Source organism: Phocoena phocoena, chromosome 3, assembly GCF_963924675.1.
Source record: "Phocoena phocoena chromosome 3, mPhoPho1.1, whole genome shotgun sequence".
NCBI lineage: Eukaryota > Metazoa > Chordata > Mammalia > Artiodactyla > Phocoenidae > Phocoena > Phocoena phocoena.
Genome location: NC_089221.1, coordinates 51,704,849 through 51,721,587, shown reverse-complemented (window position 1 = coordinate 51,721,587; position 16,739 = coordinate 51,704,849).

The window sequence follows — 16,739 nt, the reverse complement described above, 5'->3', positions numbered from 1 at the left end:
AAGCCATCAGCTGCTGCAGTCACGCCCAAGGGTGCACCTTGAGGAGACTCAAGATGGAAAAAAACAGGATACCAGCCCTAGTTAGCTGAGGTGCATATCAAAGGAATGATTTCAATGAGCCCAGAACTTTGCATCTTCGCATACATAGAAAAGCACTAAATTCATTAACTTGAGATGTCTGGTTTTCTTTAATTAACAGGAATCTTTTGATGTTCCGATTACCTGGTTTTTGTTACAAAACTCCTTTATATCCTGGCTCTTCCCTTCCCTCTTCAGAGTAGTGCCTCAGAGCCATCTGAGAGTCCTGTCTCCTAGGCTTGACGTCCTCAGAAAATCCGCTGAATAAAACATAACTCTCAACTTTTAGCTTGTGCATTTTCTTCAGTCGACAGCAGGAAGCCACAAGAAGCTAGTGTACAGGAAAGAGAAAAACGAAGCAAAAAGGAGCAGCAAAGAAGGGTGGAAGGAGTGCTGATGGCTTTGCAATACTCGTTCAAGTCCTTTCCTGAGACCCATGGCATTCCTACCATTGGGGTTTCTTTTATTATTATTATTTAAAGTCCTATTTTCTGGCTAAAGTGCACTCAAGTTGGATTCTACTACCTGCAACCAAAGGGTTCTAACTCAAACAGCATGTCTTCAGGCAAAGTTGAGGGATGAGGAGGGCAGTTGAAAAGGAAAAACTGAAGCTCTTTAAATAATGGAACAGGTTCCCTTGGAAAGGGGAGCAATAGGCAGCACTGTGCGAGAGAAAAATAAATTTTGAGAGGAAGAATTTTGAGATCATTGTTTTTCTGAACAATGATCTTGTCTCAATAAAATGTACAGAAATCTTATTGGAGCGTGAAACAACAAGGTGGAATTTGAGTGCTTGAGAGAAGGGGACAAAAAAGATTGAGAGTAAACACTGGGAAACATCCTGGAGGACAGGCAGAATGGGACAAAAGGATTGGGTGCGTCGTTGAGGGCCCAGTTAATGGTTAGAGATCATAGCTTGCTGGTAGAACTACCCTGTTGGTTCATGTGATTTTCTCCAACAATGCATGTTCAATAGCCCAGGAACAGGAGCAGAGAAATGGGCAGCAGGATTTGTCAGGATGGTTCTCTAACCCATTAATGCCTCTGCAATCACAGCAGAGCCTTAGCCTTTTCCAAGCCCCTCAAACATACAGAAACACACAGAGGAAGGCATGCCCACAGCTGCTAGTCTCTACCAAACCTAGAGCACTTGAGGCCTCTGAAATTCAAGCAAACAAAGGAGCATTTTAATGCCTGAGGCTCAAGGGTAGTGTTAAGACTGTGACTTTCAACAAGACCAGTTCAGAAATGCATATCCCTTGCTTGACTTGCCTACTGTGTGGTCCCATGTGAACCGGTCCCCAGCTCTCTGCCTCCAGGCAGGGGGAGCTCTGTCAGGGAATGGGAATGGGACTGGCCCAGCACCAAAAGGTAGCCATACATTACATCTTCTATTTTCTTATATCTCACTGCTTCTCAACCAAGGTGGTACTCCCCTTTAGAGAGTCTTTAGGACATATTCTGGAAATAAGGAGACATTTTTGGTTGTCATGATGACTGTGAACCCTACTGGCAATGAGGGTTGTGGGCCAGTGATGCTAGACATCCTGACAACCTACAAATGTACAGAGAAATGAAGAACTGGCTGTGACTTTCAAATGTTCCACAGGACATTCATGGAGATGAGAAACCTATTTATAATTATCTGTGCCTAGCACCTGTTCCCGTGTGTCAAATAAATACCACGAATTTCTTGAATTTTCCAGGAATGTAACTACCACGTAAATTGAAGGAAGATTGTTGTTTGTTTCGTTTGGAACTTTACCAAGCGTTTTTCACTCTTTCAGAAAATCATGTACCAACGGTAATGTTACTCGAAATTTTGTATTTGAGTTGCCAATAACATGTGCTGTCTGTGTTAGCGCATATTTTTACTGTCACACTTAGAGCCACTGCATGCCCAGTATTGGTATAAACATTACGTCTTTTGGTATAGCTGTGCTTGAACATTTACAAGTGCAAATATGTATTTTATTGTAAATTACATTCCATTTATTTCTTCTTTACATTCTAATAAAGGCATTACACATAATGAGTAAGCTAGTTTGCTAGGGTCGCCATAATTAAGTACCACAGACTGGGAGGTTTAAACAACAGAGAAATAATTTTCTCACAGTTGTGGAGGCTAGAACTCTGAGATCAAGGTGTCTGCAGGGTTGTTTTCTTCTGAGGGCTGTGAGGGATGAACCTGTGACTATGTCTTCATATTGTCTTCCCTCCGTATGTATCTGGCTCCCTCCTGAAGAAGCTATGGAGGGTAGAAGCAGTAGTCAAACTTAGAATTCACAATCTGACGTAGAAGAAAGTGTCAGATTTCATCCAAAACCTGAACATATCTGGTGAACATTCTGACCCATGAATAAGCTAAAAGGGCTTGTGGATGATGGTTCGGTGGACATGGCTGATTTACATCCTTCTCCTTTGGGATGAGCATCACCACATCAAGATGTTCAAAGAGTTTGTGCCCCTAACATGAAGCATATGACTGAACTAGTGCAGAGCTGGGAGACCCAGCTAATCACTGTGAAGACAAATCGCACTTCATCAGGAGGTCAGGTTTGCTGTCACCATCAAGTGATACAAATGTTCCATCAAGAGCACATCACACCACATAACATGCAGGACCTGAGCTGAGAGAAGATTCTTTCCCAGCGTTTAGGGGCCTCCATCTTCCTTTGGTCCCTGGGATGGGGCTGAAATGAGACAAGCTTACTGTACCATAACAGAGCCCAGTGACTTGTTTCTGACCCTCCTCTTTCTCTGGAATTCTCAGGATGTGGAGAGAAGGAAAAGAGTCTCTGTCTCATTTGAGGAGGTGGTTTGATTAGAGTTACATTTGTCAATATGTTATTTTCTAATTTTTAAGGATTTTCTCTTACTGCAGTAAGCTAAACTTAATCATTATTAACCTACTTAATAGCCACTGTTTAAACTACCCTCCCCCGTTCCAAGATAAAGAAAGAGGTTCTCATTCATTTAGCACTTACTATGACTGAGGAACCGCTATAAAGAGTTATTCCTCCTTCCCCGTTCTCCAACATTAAAGTGGAACTTGTGATTTATATTTTTGGGGTCTAAGGTAAGATGAGAGAGGCACTGTCAAGCCTGTTAAGGCTGGTGAGAATGAGTGGTTCAGGGACAGGTAGGTTCCAGAGAGTGGCAGAAGTAGGGTAGCCTCATGCATCTACATCGTTAGTTTTGGTTCATGGAACCTGTATGTAGTTCCCGAGGATAAGATTGATAGTCAGTCTACCAAGGCTCTGTTTGATTTGTATGGCTGGAGAAACTAGTCTCAACCAGTATTCACTCAAAGACTCTGCCTCTCTCTCTCTGGCAGATTATGTAAATTTGAGCGTCAAGGACTGCGGATTGGCTCTGCTGGTCTGAAAATTTGGTACCTCGGGGAGGGATGCTCCTACTAGGAGAGACGATCATTTTTCTACACACTGGGACCTGAGACTGCCTCTCGGCCATCTCAGATCCTTCATGCCTCCTGGGGAACATTCTTTCCTTGTTTTCTTCCTAGAATTAAGCATTCATGTTCTTAACTTTGGTTGTAATTTCGAGTGCTGCTACCTGTATTCAAATGCCTGTGGGAATATCACAGGTCAAGCCTAAGCTGTGTCACTGCACCAGTACTGGCTATGGCAACAGCAGTGACAGCAACAGCTTTGTGGAGGTGCCATAGGTGTCCTCATTGGAAGCAGAGGGTGATTGTTGCAGCACAGGTGGCCTTAGACGGCTCCATGGCTTTCAGGGGCAGTAAAGATCTCTGAGTTGATAAAGGTTAAAGAGGGCTTATTGGTTTGCAAAAATTAGCTCCCCCTCTGAATGCAGCTATAAATAAATGCAGGTAATTTGGAAGATGGAAAGGGACCTGAAGTACTGAAATAGTGGGTGGAGCTGAAGCAAAGAAATACTGTTAATTACTATTTATATGACATCATTTTACTCCCAGAATGGTTCAGTCTGCGGAAATTACAGGCTGAGTAATTTTCAAGCCTGGAACACTTTACGTGACTACCAAGTTGGAGAGGGAAAAGATAACATTTTTACCATAGTTATACAAGATTTCCTGGCAGGAGAATTATCTAGAAAATTTATCCAGAATCATAAGTTCTATGATTGATTTACTTTATCAGATTTTGAAAATTTGACCACTTCCTCCCATATTTTACCAGAAAAAAATAATCTAAGAATGCTTAGTTTTTTAATGTAGAAAAAACCAAATGTTTAAGCGTGTAATATGTCACTCATGTTAGTTAAGTTATGGAAATATTATGTTATATTATTATAACTGATAAGAATTTACAACACTCAGGTAAAGAATCATTTTTTAAAATCAAATGAAATCGGATACAAACACCAGTCTAACAGGTAGAAAATTTAATCTCAGTTATATTTTGGGAGGCCTTTCCCTCTTCTCTTGGTGGTACAAATGTCCTGGAGAGATTATGCAATTCCAAACAATCTGTGGGCACCAAAAGTGGGCTGGTGGGAACAGTCTGCTCCAGGGGCAGGCCATAAGGGGGTGCATTTTTATGGGTAATTAAGAATAATAATGCTGATTAAAAGGTTTCTCTGCTTTTTATTATCACCATGCAGCAGCAATTTCAAACACTCAGGGATAGATACTCCGTCATGAGAAAAAAATCTTCGTGTGCATGAATTCTAAACAGTTGCTGTGAACACTGTTGAGTTCTGATAATATACATAAGCTACACATTAGCACCTTTAGTACTTATTCTTTAAAAGATATTTCATTCTACATGGACTTCAATTAGAAGAAGTTTTAGTAATTCAGTTTTTCCCTGGCCCCTACCCCCAGTTCTGCCATGCACCCAGCAGTCATACATGTTTGCTTAGTGATAAATTCCTAAATGTTAGGAATCACTTGAGTGAATCTCTGTGGTGCTACGTATTCCTGCATTTAAACAGTAGATTCAATTAAAAAAAAGCAAAGATAGCACACTGATTATGCAGATGAAGATATAAAACTTCAGATACTCCAATACTAAATGGCAACTTGGAATTTTTGTGTTTAAATTTTAAAACAGTGAATCAGAGTGTATGGTCAGGCCACTCAAGGTGGCTGTTCTCTTGCTCTCTGTACACTGCCTGCTCCACCAATGCCTGCTTCACCTATACCCTACTCACAAGACTGACCTTCCTACATACTTGCCAATGTCCCAGGTGGTGATTATCGTTATCAAAGGGGCAGTGAGGGGCGTACCCCTCTGCTGGATTCCCTGGTAACTGATGAGCCCACCTGACATCAATTCCCCATATTACCGGCAATCTCCCCTTCCCCCGCTGGGAGTGAAGACTGCCGCCATGTCCTGCTCGTCATCTGCCGCCATCCGCCCGCGCACGGTGGGGTGTCGCTCCAGGACCTTGCTTCGGACGTGGAAGCGCCCTCATCCTTAAACCATTAATGTCTCTGTTGCTGACTCCGGGCTCTTTCTTTGGTCTTGAAGCTTGGCAAATACAGGCCTTGTAGGCTTTCGGGGGACAGCCCAACAAAGCACAAACTGTGATGCGTAATCCTTTTGCTTGGTTAGTGCCTTTTAGTTCCTACATGAAATATCCTACTGCCTTTGTATAATAACTCTTAAATTGAAATTTTATATTTTAAACCATTAACTGTTTTAAAACTAACGAATTGAGTCTAGAGAATAATTATTATGTGATTAATTCTTTAAAAAGTTTGCCTTAGGGAGGTAAAGATGTTAAAAAAATGATCAGCTCCTAGTGTCAAGTGTGCTAGCTATGCTACTGCTCTGGTGTTTCATGCATTATAGATGCCACTGCTCTTGGCAGTAGGGTCTGTTTAGAGGTGACGGGTCTGCCCCACACAGTCACTGGTACTTTCTGTGGCTCCTTGGCATTTCATGCTCTGCTTATCAATAAAATAGCCACTTTCTGCCTCGCTGTGGGCAACGTGGGACATTGGTAACTGCCATCCCCTCCTAATTTCAGTGTCGGGTCAGGCCATTCCCCTTCCTCTTAAACCTTAGTACCACACCCTTCCTGGATAATTCCGCTTTCTGCTTAGGTTTTTTGAGGGGGAAAAAAATGCTCATAGCACAGTCCTGGGGCAGAGAAAGCTCAACTTTCCTTTTGTTGTTTGTGTATCATTAGAAGAAGATGAGTCAGGATAGAAATAGGGAATTTGGAGTAACATATCTCATTGTTTTGTCTTGAGACTGTGGAAACATGAAACAGTTAATTTTTCTCTTGGGTTATCTTGCCACTTTGGTCAAGATTACTGTTGAATTGTATTCAAGCAGCAATTCTTGTGAGTACTATCAATATAGAGAATAAAAATGATTGCACTTGTAGTACTCTTATATCACACAAGCTTAGAGATATTGCATTCCACTTGAGTCGCCGAGTTTGGTAATTACAATTTGGCTTTGTGCTGTGGGCTATGGCAGTGTTCGTCACTGATTATATCATTGTCCTGTGGTCTTGTCAGTATAGCATGTTATTGTGTCATAATCTGGGCGATGGTGTTTCTTTGAAGATGACAAAATAAGCACATTTTTGTAAGATAGAATTCATTGATTAAGCCGTGCAGTATTAACTGAACATCCCATTGTGCATAATGTTATGCAAGGTGCTTAACTCACCATACAGAATGTGGGAGGTTCTGTTTCAGGATGCTGTCTTCGCCTCAACACTGCTCTCTGTTTGCCTTTGGAACACAGTGGCTATTCAAACTAGACGGTTACTTTTTCTCATGTGCGTGTAAAAAAACAAGTTACTAATCCTCACAAGGTATCCATGGAGGTTCTCTTAGGTCTGCTGCATTCAGCAAGAGAAGAAAAACTTTCTTTAACGGGAGGACTAGGAGCCCTGGGTGGATGCCCCAAACAGGCCAGGCACATCCTTAGTCTCTGACTCCAGCTTGTGGCAAATTAATCATCACAACCAAATTCCTCTCCCTACTGTCTATAGCACCCATTCATGAACCACTGTCTGGTTTTCTCTGCAGCCTCTGTGTGATCTCCTGTTCAACACATAAGAAGCTCTCATGAAACATGAGTTCCCTTCCTCTGCCTTTCCTTTTCCCCCCTCGTTGAATGAATGGATGAACAGTGAATTAATTCTTCTCTGCTGCCAGCCAGTTTTCTGTGTTCCATGGCCACATGGCAGAACATGCCAACACAGAGTCCCTGAATTTTTGTATTTTGTGTTCAGGTATACTGAGAGAACCTCACTTCTGCTGATCTTAAAATCAAATTCCTGGGAAGGTAAAAGTTCCATCCTTTGTCTAACCTATGTTGTTCAGATAGAGTCATTGAATTACCCTGGTGGCCCCAGGCTGCAGTGACATGGCTGTGGATAGGGGTAAGGAGTAGGGAACAGCTTCTCCAAAGGAGGTTCTGGGCAGAAATCACAACAGTTTTTATCACTCCTTACATCTCTCTTGTTCATAACCTTGGTCCACTCCCAGGTTTCCCCTGTCCTAGATTTGATATAGCAAGTTCCCCTGTGACCATCCTGGGCCCTGTTAGTTGGCCATCTCTCTACTCTACCAATGACACTGGCTGCTCAGGCAGGAGGGTTCCCAACAGTGACTTTTCCACCTCCTCTTCTCCACCAGCTAGGCTCACCCACCACAGCTTCTGTAGCAATATGTGAGGTCAGTTTGCTTCTAACCCTTCCACTCCTACAGCAGCTCCGTTAACTCTTTGTATTCCACCAGTGCCCTTCTGATTCCACCTTCTCTTGTAAGAAACTAGTGAAGTTTCCTTTTCCACAGCTGGAGCTCAGAGGCTTGATCCTGGAACTGCTAGTTAAAACCTAAATTCCATTTCTTCACAGAGATAGTTTTTGTCAGAGTTGAAGTACCATACCTCTGGTGCATTTTGTATCGAATAGGCTTTTTACAGGCTGACATGAGAGCCCAACAACAATTTATAATGTCGACTCTGAAATGATTGTTCCTGTAGACTCGGTTATTGTCTTAGAAGTAGACTTTTCTGGGGAACGAAACCCATTTGTAAATTAGAAACCCTCTGATACTTCATAGATAGTCTGGACCATGTGCTCTAGCCTATGCCAGAGCACCAGTGTGCATGGGCCTCCATGTTCAGAACACAGGGTCAAAAAAAGGACATCGAAGCAAGGCATAAAAGGATAGTAACATCATACTTCAGGATTTATCAAAGAGGCATGGACATTGGAATTTGGAGTGCATGTGGAAAGGATTGCAGTTGGAAGGAGAAGTGAGGGCTGGGGTATTAGACCCTTCTAGTCAGGCATGGCAAAAACTGGGGTGGGACTCAGGACGGGGCTGAGAAATGGTCACTGTCAGTCACAGACCAGGGAGAATCTAGGAAGGGCACTCAGGATGGTGAAGTCAGGGCAGGGATGATAGCTGGAAAGTACAGTTGTTATTACCAAGGCATCTGTCCCAGGTTGGGGTTGAGACTGGGGACTCTAAGCAGGATCTCGAGAATGAAACAGGATCTCCAACTGGGGACAATGAGAAGCTTGGTCCTCAGAGCTAAGATAAATCAGGAGGAGAAAGGAGAACGTACTGGGAGGAGAGATGCTTACCGAGGCACAAGAGTCCCCTTATCAGAATGTGGCATCAGGGCCGGGAATGGTGATGAGCTGCAAACATGGGCCCCAGAGAAAAGCCCAGATGCTACTGCTGAATCTCCATATTTTGGGCCCACCCTGCCCCTGCACGTTAAACTGGTCCCCTGAGGAAAAGGAATGACTGGCAGGTCTTCTTTATTCCTAATACACTGCTAAGACCCACGTACAAGGCTTCCTGCTTTCCTTTCCATTGCCTAGCAACACCACCTCCTTGATTACCAGAGTTGTCATAGTTTTTCTGTATCTATCTACTCTGTATGTAGGTACATGGGGCCTACAAGGAAGAAGGCAAAGTCCGAGTTGTTCAACCAAGTACAAGTTCACTTGCAAGTATAAGAAAGTTCACTCTCAGTACAAGCTCAGAGTAGGGGGATCAACAAGACTGATTTCATGCTGAACCCAAAAATGGACCAGGAGAGAGAGGGAGATGGGAAGAAGGACATTCTAGGGATTCTGTAAATCCTAGAATTATCAGAGACAGAGAGACAGACAAAGAGAGTAAAAAATAAAGTGTCACATAAAGTTATTTTAAATATTAGAGGATATGTTTTATTTATTTATGTTTTTTTAAATGTAGTACTTTTTATTTTATTTACTTTTGGCTGCATTGGGCCTTTGCTGCTGCGCACGGGCTCTCTCTAGGTGCAGCGAGCGGGGGCTTCTCTTTTTGCAGAGCGCTGGCTCTAGGGCGTGCGGGCTTCAGTAGTTGTGGCACATGGGCTCAGTAGTTGTAGCACACGGGCTTAGTTGCTCCGAGGCATGTGGGATCTTCCTGGACCAGGGATCAAACCCATGTCCCCTGCATTGGCAGGCGGATTCTTAACTTCTTAGGGACGTCCTAGAGGATATGTTTTAAATGTATATTAAAACAAAATTTCTTCATCAGTCATTGTCTTTCTAGTGTAGAAATTATTTAATTCTGTCAAACACAAAGAAAAGCATGTGGCTTGCCATTCAAAAAGCCTAAAACTCCCCAGATAAAAACGGTCATAGATATTTCTCAATCATTGCGGTCATTAAAGGCCAACATTTAAAACTGTTGGGAAATTCTGTTCTCTGTGAGGTAGAAGGAAGATGCATCAAGTCATCCATCATATGACATAATGCCTCAGACAGTTTCAGAAAGTCAAGGGTAGACATCTGCAGGTTCTATTCCCACCTGAAAGCGTATCAGATGGATAGTCTCTACCTTCAGTGTTCAACTGGGGGTCTGGAGGCACCATGCTTAGGAGAAGGGTAGAGTGTTGAAAGAGTCCATGTGTCGGTGCAGTACATATTCATCCACCAAAGGCTGTTGGAAAAGACACTTGTATATTATTCTTCTTTTAAATCAGGGATGCTGAATCTTCTTTTATTATTAGGTATGACTAACACTCCCACCCGAATCAACATTCTCATGCCAGTAAAAAACATGCCTAGTTCTTTTGGTCTTTGTGACTGTTTGAAATATCATTATTTTGTTTGCACAGAGGAAGTTTTACCATTTCACTCATCACTTATGTATTCAATGAGGTATATCTAAAAAGAGAAATATTTCTGGTATGGTTAGTGCTGATAAAAGTTGGAGCAGCGAAGAGGGGACAGGAGAGGAGAAGGAGGTTAAGGAATGCAAAAAAGGTGGAAGGGGGTGAGGACCTAGGACTGAGAGACTCAGCAGGAACCTGACTCTCACATCTGCCAGGCAATCAGGGCCGCAGATATATGTCTGAGAAAATTATTGTCATTACCGCCCCTTGAAGTTTTTATTTCCTTCTTGCAGTAGAAATTATTGCCTGGCTTCTTTTTTAAACTTCAAAGTTTATTTTCTCAAGGAATTACTAAGATTTTTCCACCCTGAGGGATCATCTAAGGAAGTAACCAGTTTACTTTAAAATATTAGAAGAGTTGACCAATTTCTGTAGCTATCAGCTCAAAAGTCCTTGCTCTCTTTCTTCAAAAACTGTAATTCAGAAAACAAACCAAGCAATGCCAACTAAAATACTGTGTCTGGGTTTTCTCTTTTAAATTATTTTTTATTCTTTATCAAAGTAATATCTATGGGTGGTTCAAACCTCAAGTAGTACTAAAAGGCTTATAATGGACAACAGTAGTGCTTTATCTGGTTTTCCTTCTACCAGCCCTTACCTCCTATCCTCACTCAATCCCACTTCCTGGAGGCAGTCACTTACAATTGGCTTAGCTGGTAATTTTGATACTGTTTGATACTTTTCTCCATATTTTAAAATAATATATTAGCTATTTATCAGTTTATCCATTTTAGACATTACCTATTGATTTACTTTATGGTGTAGATGATTCAGCATTTTTAAAATACATTCCTCCCCTCCTCCTTCCCCTTCCAATATAGTTATATCACCTTATTTAGTCTGCTTTTACATTGCAATAATAATATTATGTATAATTATAATTAATAATAATTACTATAATTATTCACTACTGAGGCAAATCATCTAATATGATTACGCTGCTTGTATAATGTTTTGTTTTGTTTTTTTTTTTTTTTTTTGCGGTACGCGGGCCTCTCACTGTTGTGGCCTCTCCCATTGCGGAGCACAGGCTCGGACGCGCAGGCTCAGCGGCCATGGCTCACGGGCCCAGCTGCTCCGCAGCATGTGAGATCTTCCCGGACTGGGGCACGAACCCGTGTCCCCTGCATCGGCAGGCAGACTCTCAACCACTGCGCCACCAGGGAATCCCCTTGTACAATGTTTTGTTCTCCTTGAAGCTCTTTTGTCCCTCATTGTACGTGTCTCTTCCGTTTTTCTCCAAGAGTCAGGTGTTTGTGTGTGTATGTGTGTGTGTCTTTCATATTAGAATTACTCATTAAATGTTTGGTGATCTCAATCCCACCCATCTAGGTGGGACAGGGAGGACGGGAGGGAGACACAAGAGGGAGGGGATATGGGGATATATGTATATGTACAGCTGATTCACTTTGTTATACAGCAGCTTTGTTATACACTTTATATACACTTTGTATACACTTTATATACACTTTGTTATACACTTTATAACACACCATTGTAAAGCAATTATACTCCAATAACGATGTTAAAAAAAAATTGTGATCTTTGACTCTGTTCATACTGAAATGTGAAGTTACTAAAAATCTGAATTGAGGGATTTCCCTGGTGGCGCAGTGGTTAGGAATCCGCCTGCCAATGTAGGGGACAAGGGTTCGAGCCCTGGTCCGGGAAGATCCCACATGCCGCGGAGTAACTAAGCCTGTGCGCCACAGCTGCTGAGCCTGCGCTCTGGAGCCCGTGAGCCACAACTATTGAGCTTGCGTGCCACAACTACTGAAGCCCATGTGCCTAGAGCCCATGCTCTGCAACAAGAGAAGCCACCACAATGAGAGGCCGGCACACCGTAACGACGAGTGGCCCCAGCTCACCGCAACCAGAGAAAGCCCGTGCCCAGCAATGAAAACCCAATGCAGCCAAAATAAATAAATTAAAAAAAAATCTGAATTGAAGTTCTGGGGGTTGCGTGGGTTTGCCAGATTTGTACTGGGAAAGCACTAAACATCATTTGTGGAAGTCTTTTTCTTTTCATAGGGCATTCAGTTTTTCTGGAAAAGAATCCATGAATTTCTTGTGTGTGGGGTGGGGTGTGTGTGCGTGTGTGTGAGCATGTGTTTGTGCACGCGCCCACGCACTATCCTTGTTGCTGGTATTCAGGGCTGTGAACTGGGTGAAGGAGGCTACATATTCCACCATTTAGTGTGCAGGTGGTCACTTGCCCTGTTTTTAAGACCCGTTGCCACTCCTCCATTGGGAGGGCTACCTGAGTCCTGTGTCAGCCTGTGTCAGCCTGTCCCATACCTCTTCCTTCAGTGAGTGCTGTGTGGTCTTAGGTGAGAGTGTTTCCTACACTTCTGGTTGGTTGCCCCTCTGCAGACCCTGGATCATAGCTTCCTCAGCTTCTTCTCCAGTCCTCCACACAATTTCCATTGAAATGACCATGTTTCATGGGGAATCCTACGTAAATAATTCATCATGAATGAAAAACACAATTCAAAGCCATTACAGTATACACTTTAAATGGGTGAATTGTATAGTATATGAACCATTCTGTAGCACAATAAAGCTGTAAAAAAATAAATAATCCTTACATCAAAAAATGGTGGAAAACAAGTGAGCATTACTTTTCTAATGAAATAAATTGGGAAGGTCTACATATGTGTATAAAGTAATTTTAATTTTCATATGGGAGATGAAAAATAAAACAGTAAAAAGGCTACAGAGAACAATCAACTTGGTAGCAATAAATAATGTAAATCAGAAACTGTCAAATTTGAACTTTATAATTGACACATAAAATGTAGGAAAATCTGAGAAATAATATGGACATATATAGCAATGAAAATTATTTTCTGTAAAAGTTCTGTTCTCTATGGAAATTACTCTCATAGGAATAATTCCAAAAGAAATTAAGGATCAAAACAACAACAGCAAAATCACCTCCCAAAATAGAGAAAACTTCTATAATGAATGGTGTTGGTGGCATACATAAACACACTGGAAATAAAAAACACTGCCACATTTAAATTCCTGATTTAATAAACTGTGACTTCAAATAACTATAGAAAATACATTGTAATAAGAAACGATGCTTACAAAAATGTAATATGAAATGCAATCTTGGATGTAGCATAATGAAAATTGCAAGCTAAGAAACATGGTTTGAAAAAAGTCCATCTCTCATACGTACATGATTAAAGTTTAGAAAAGTCTTCTATCTCATCCTACAAATAAAACCAGAAAATCAATAACAAGGTCTTTTTTTTCATCCTCAGAAACATAAATTAGGAGAACAGAAGGATTAAAAAAGATAAATAGCAAAAGGATGCTAAAATGAGAGGAATATATATCTTAAAGGGCAAAACCACAGGATTTCACATGTGAAATGATAACCTCCATGAATATATTATACAGTAAGGACTTATTTACTATTGAAGACTAATTGTAGGTAATACTAGAATGGAATAATAATAGAATGATAGAAATAATACAAATCATAAAATAATAGAAACGGCTAATCTTATGATTTTAAGAATAGGCAGATGGAAACCTCTGACTTTCTTAACTTCACTCTTTAAGAGACAATGTCTCTGCTTCCTTCCACAATACCTTAAGCCTATGCAGGCAGATCAGTTTCTCCAACCAAAGTACTCACTGCTCTTTTAGTTTTGGGGAAATGATGGAGAGTTTATCCGTTTCTTGTGGCTGCTGTTACAAATTGCCACAGATTGGACATCTTAACATATAAAAAATTATTCTCCCATGGTATGCTAGAAGTCCTGATTCAAGGTGTCAGCAGACCAAATACAAGAATGAGAGATGTTCCTGGTGTCCTTTTCACTTAAGAATTTATTTGAATTTTAGGAGCTCTGTGCCAGAAACTGGGGGCAGAGACCAAAATATACATTTTCTATTATTTCACGTATACCAAAATAAGTTTCAAGTCCAAAGGTGGTCTGCAGGAAGTCTCCCCTCTTCTTCTGGTGTGGTCAGTCTTTTTCCATTAAGGCCTTCAACTGATTGGATGAGGCCCGCCCACATTACAGAGGGTAATCTGTTGTACTCAAAGTCTGCTGATTTGAATGTTAATCTCATCTAAAAAATACTTTCATAGAACAACTAGAATAATGTTTGGCCAAACATCCTGGTCCTATGGTCTAGCTAAGATGACACTTAAACCATCTCAGTCATCTTTGCCTCCGAGCTCACCATGTGGCTGAGGCTATCAGGTCTGCATTGCAATCTCCCTAACAATTCTGATTCCTTCCGCCTTTCTTGTCACAGTGTCAGGTCAGAGTCGTGGTCCAAAACCTTTTCCTTTCATTCCTTCTTCCTTCTCCTGTGTCTTTCCAAGGTGTTATACTGTGCCTCCTCCAACAGTTTACCTGTACTACTAACTAACTCTACCTCTGTGCTTTCTCAAGAACGTACACAAGTGGGGAATTTTGGAATAAACATTTGCAGACCTCTTTTTTAACTCCTTGCTCCCCTTAAGGGCTCCTACCTGTGGGAGAAAGTTGATAACCTGATTGATCAGCTCTGACATTTACTGGGGCCATTTTGTATTGGTGGTTAAAGTCACTTTATGTCCATGGTTGGTGTTAGGGGTGACACATCTTCTTTGTGTTCTATTTTCTGGATCCATGCCATTGGCAGTGAAGAGGGCCAAGGCCTTTTCCCCAGTGAGACGTTGGGATGAAGCCTGGGTGTTCTTTCTGCGCTCTCTTCTCCCCCCTGCATCCCAGCTGTATCCTCATGCCCCAGCCACAGGTGAGGTAGCCTGTGGGGCATGGCGGGGAGTGCCTTGAAGTGACTTTTCTTCTCACTGTTGTGGAAATATCTTGACTTTCGTTTTGTGAGGAGAGGAAGGATAAAAGAGCAAAGATGACAGAATTGTAGGAGAAGGAGCGAGAAGCCTCTTTTAGGCCGTGTACCTTGCTTCAACTTTTCTCAGAATGATATGGTGAGTTAAGAAGGACTTACCCAGCCACTTTGCCCCCATTTAGCTATTGATATAATAAGGATTCTCTCTCAATGAGAATATTTGGTGGAAGATTCTTTTTTTAAATTTATTTAATTTATTTATTTTTGGCTGCGTTGGATCTTCATTGCTGTGCGCGGGCTTTCTCTAGTTGTGGCGAGCGGGGGCTACGCTTCGTTGCGACGCGCGGGCTCTAGGCATGCGGGCTCAGTAGTTGTGGTGCACGGGCTTAGTCGCTCTGCAGCATGTGGAATCTTCCTGGACCAGGGCTCAAACCTGTGTCCCCTGCATTGGCAGGTGGATTCTTAACCACTGCGTCACCGGGGAAGCCCTTGGTGGAAGATTTTGAACTCCTAACAATACTGAGAAAGTTACTAGATCATCTCTCTCTCTCTTTCTTTCTTTCTTTCTTTTTCTCCTTTCATGGAAGCTAGTTGATGATAGCAATGATATATACAATTTAAGGGTCTATTGCTGCATATTTAACTTATAGACTTTATTTAGGAATCACATCCTCCATTGCTTTTACTGGTCTTTTGATTGCTGAGGGCATTAACTTTTTTTGTTTTTTTTAAAGAAAATTAGCTTTCTTAAAAGAATGACTTTCACTCAAGGCACTTCCAACAAGAAATTGTCAATAGGTAAAGAAATGAGAGTAGCAGGAACCAGGGAGAGAGTTATCAGAGGAGTTTAATTAAATAAACTTCATACTGTACACATGATCTTTAGAACAGCAGTGAACACACTAAGACCTCAGGCACATAGTAAAATGTTGTGTTATTTAGAAAAAAAGGCTCAAATTAATGGTTCAACTTTTATCGTCTCCATGATTCAGGGAACCTGAAGAGTATGTTTCTAAGAAGAAAAAATGATTGCTACCTGGTATGTCACATCAATTTATACTGCTGGTCTGAACTTCAGCTCCTTCATTCATTCTTTCATTTATTCATTCAACAAGCCTTTACCAAACACTAACAAAGTGACAGTCACAGCCTGCAACCCAAGATAGAAAGGGGAGAAATAAAGGAATGAATAAGGAACATGAAAAGGGGATTAGTCTCCTTGTTATGCAAATGACTGAGCCTGAAGAAACACAGAGATCCATAGAAAATCTGGTCTTTGACCCAATTGGCAGGCACATTCTTTTTTGCATGGTTCTCCTTTACTTTGAGTCTGATCTTGTTTTAGGGCCAATGCTTGAACTGGCGTTTAAAGCTGTAGTTTCTAGTATGAGTTCGTATTGACTGGAGCAACATCCACAGGATCCCTTGCGCAGCCTGTTCCCATATATTTGGAAGCATCTATCCTTGAAAACACTTTTATCTGAAACTATGTACGCCCCCCTTTTTTAAAAAACAAGTCAACTGTACTGCAGTGTTTTGCTGGGGCGAAAAAGACAAACTTCATGGAATATTATTCTAGTAACATTGTTAGTACCCAGGGCAATTGGTATTGTGTAGATTTGGCCTTGTAACAATGTTTTCCAAGACAGAAATGCCCTGTGACTTCTAAAAGCGTAGTGCCCCTACCAACTTCTGATGAAG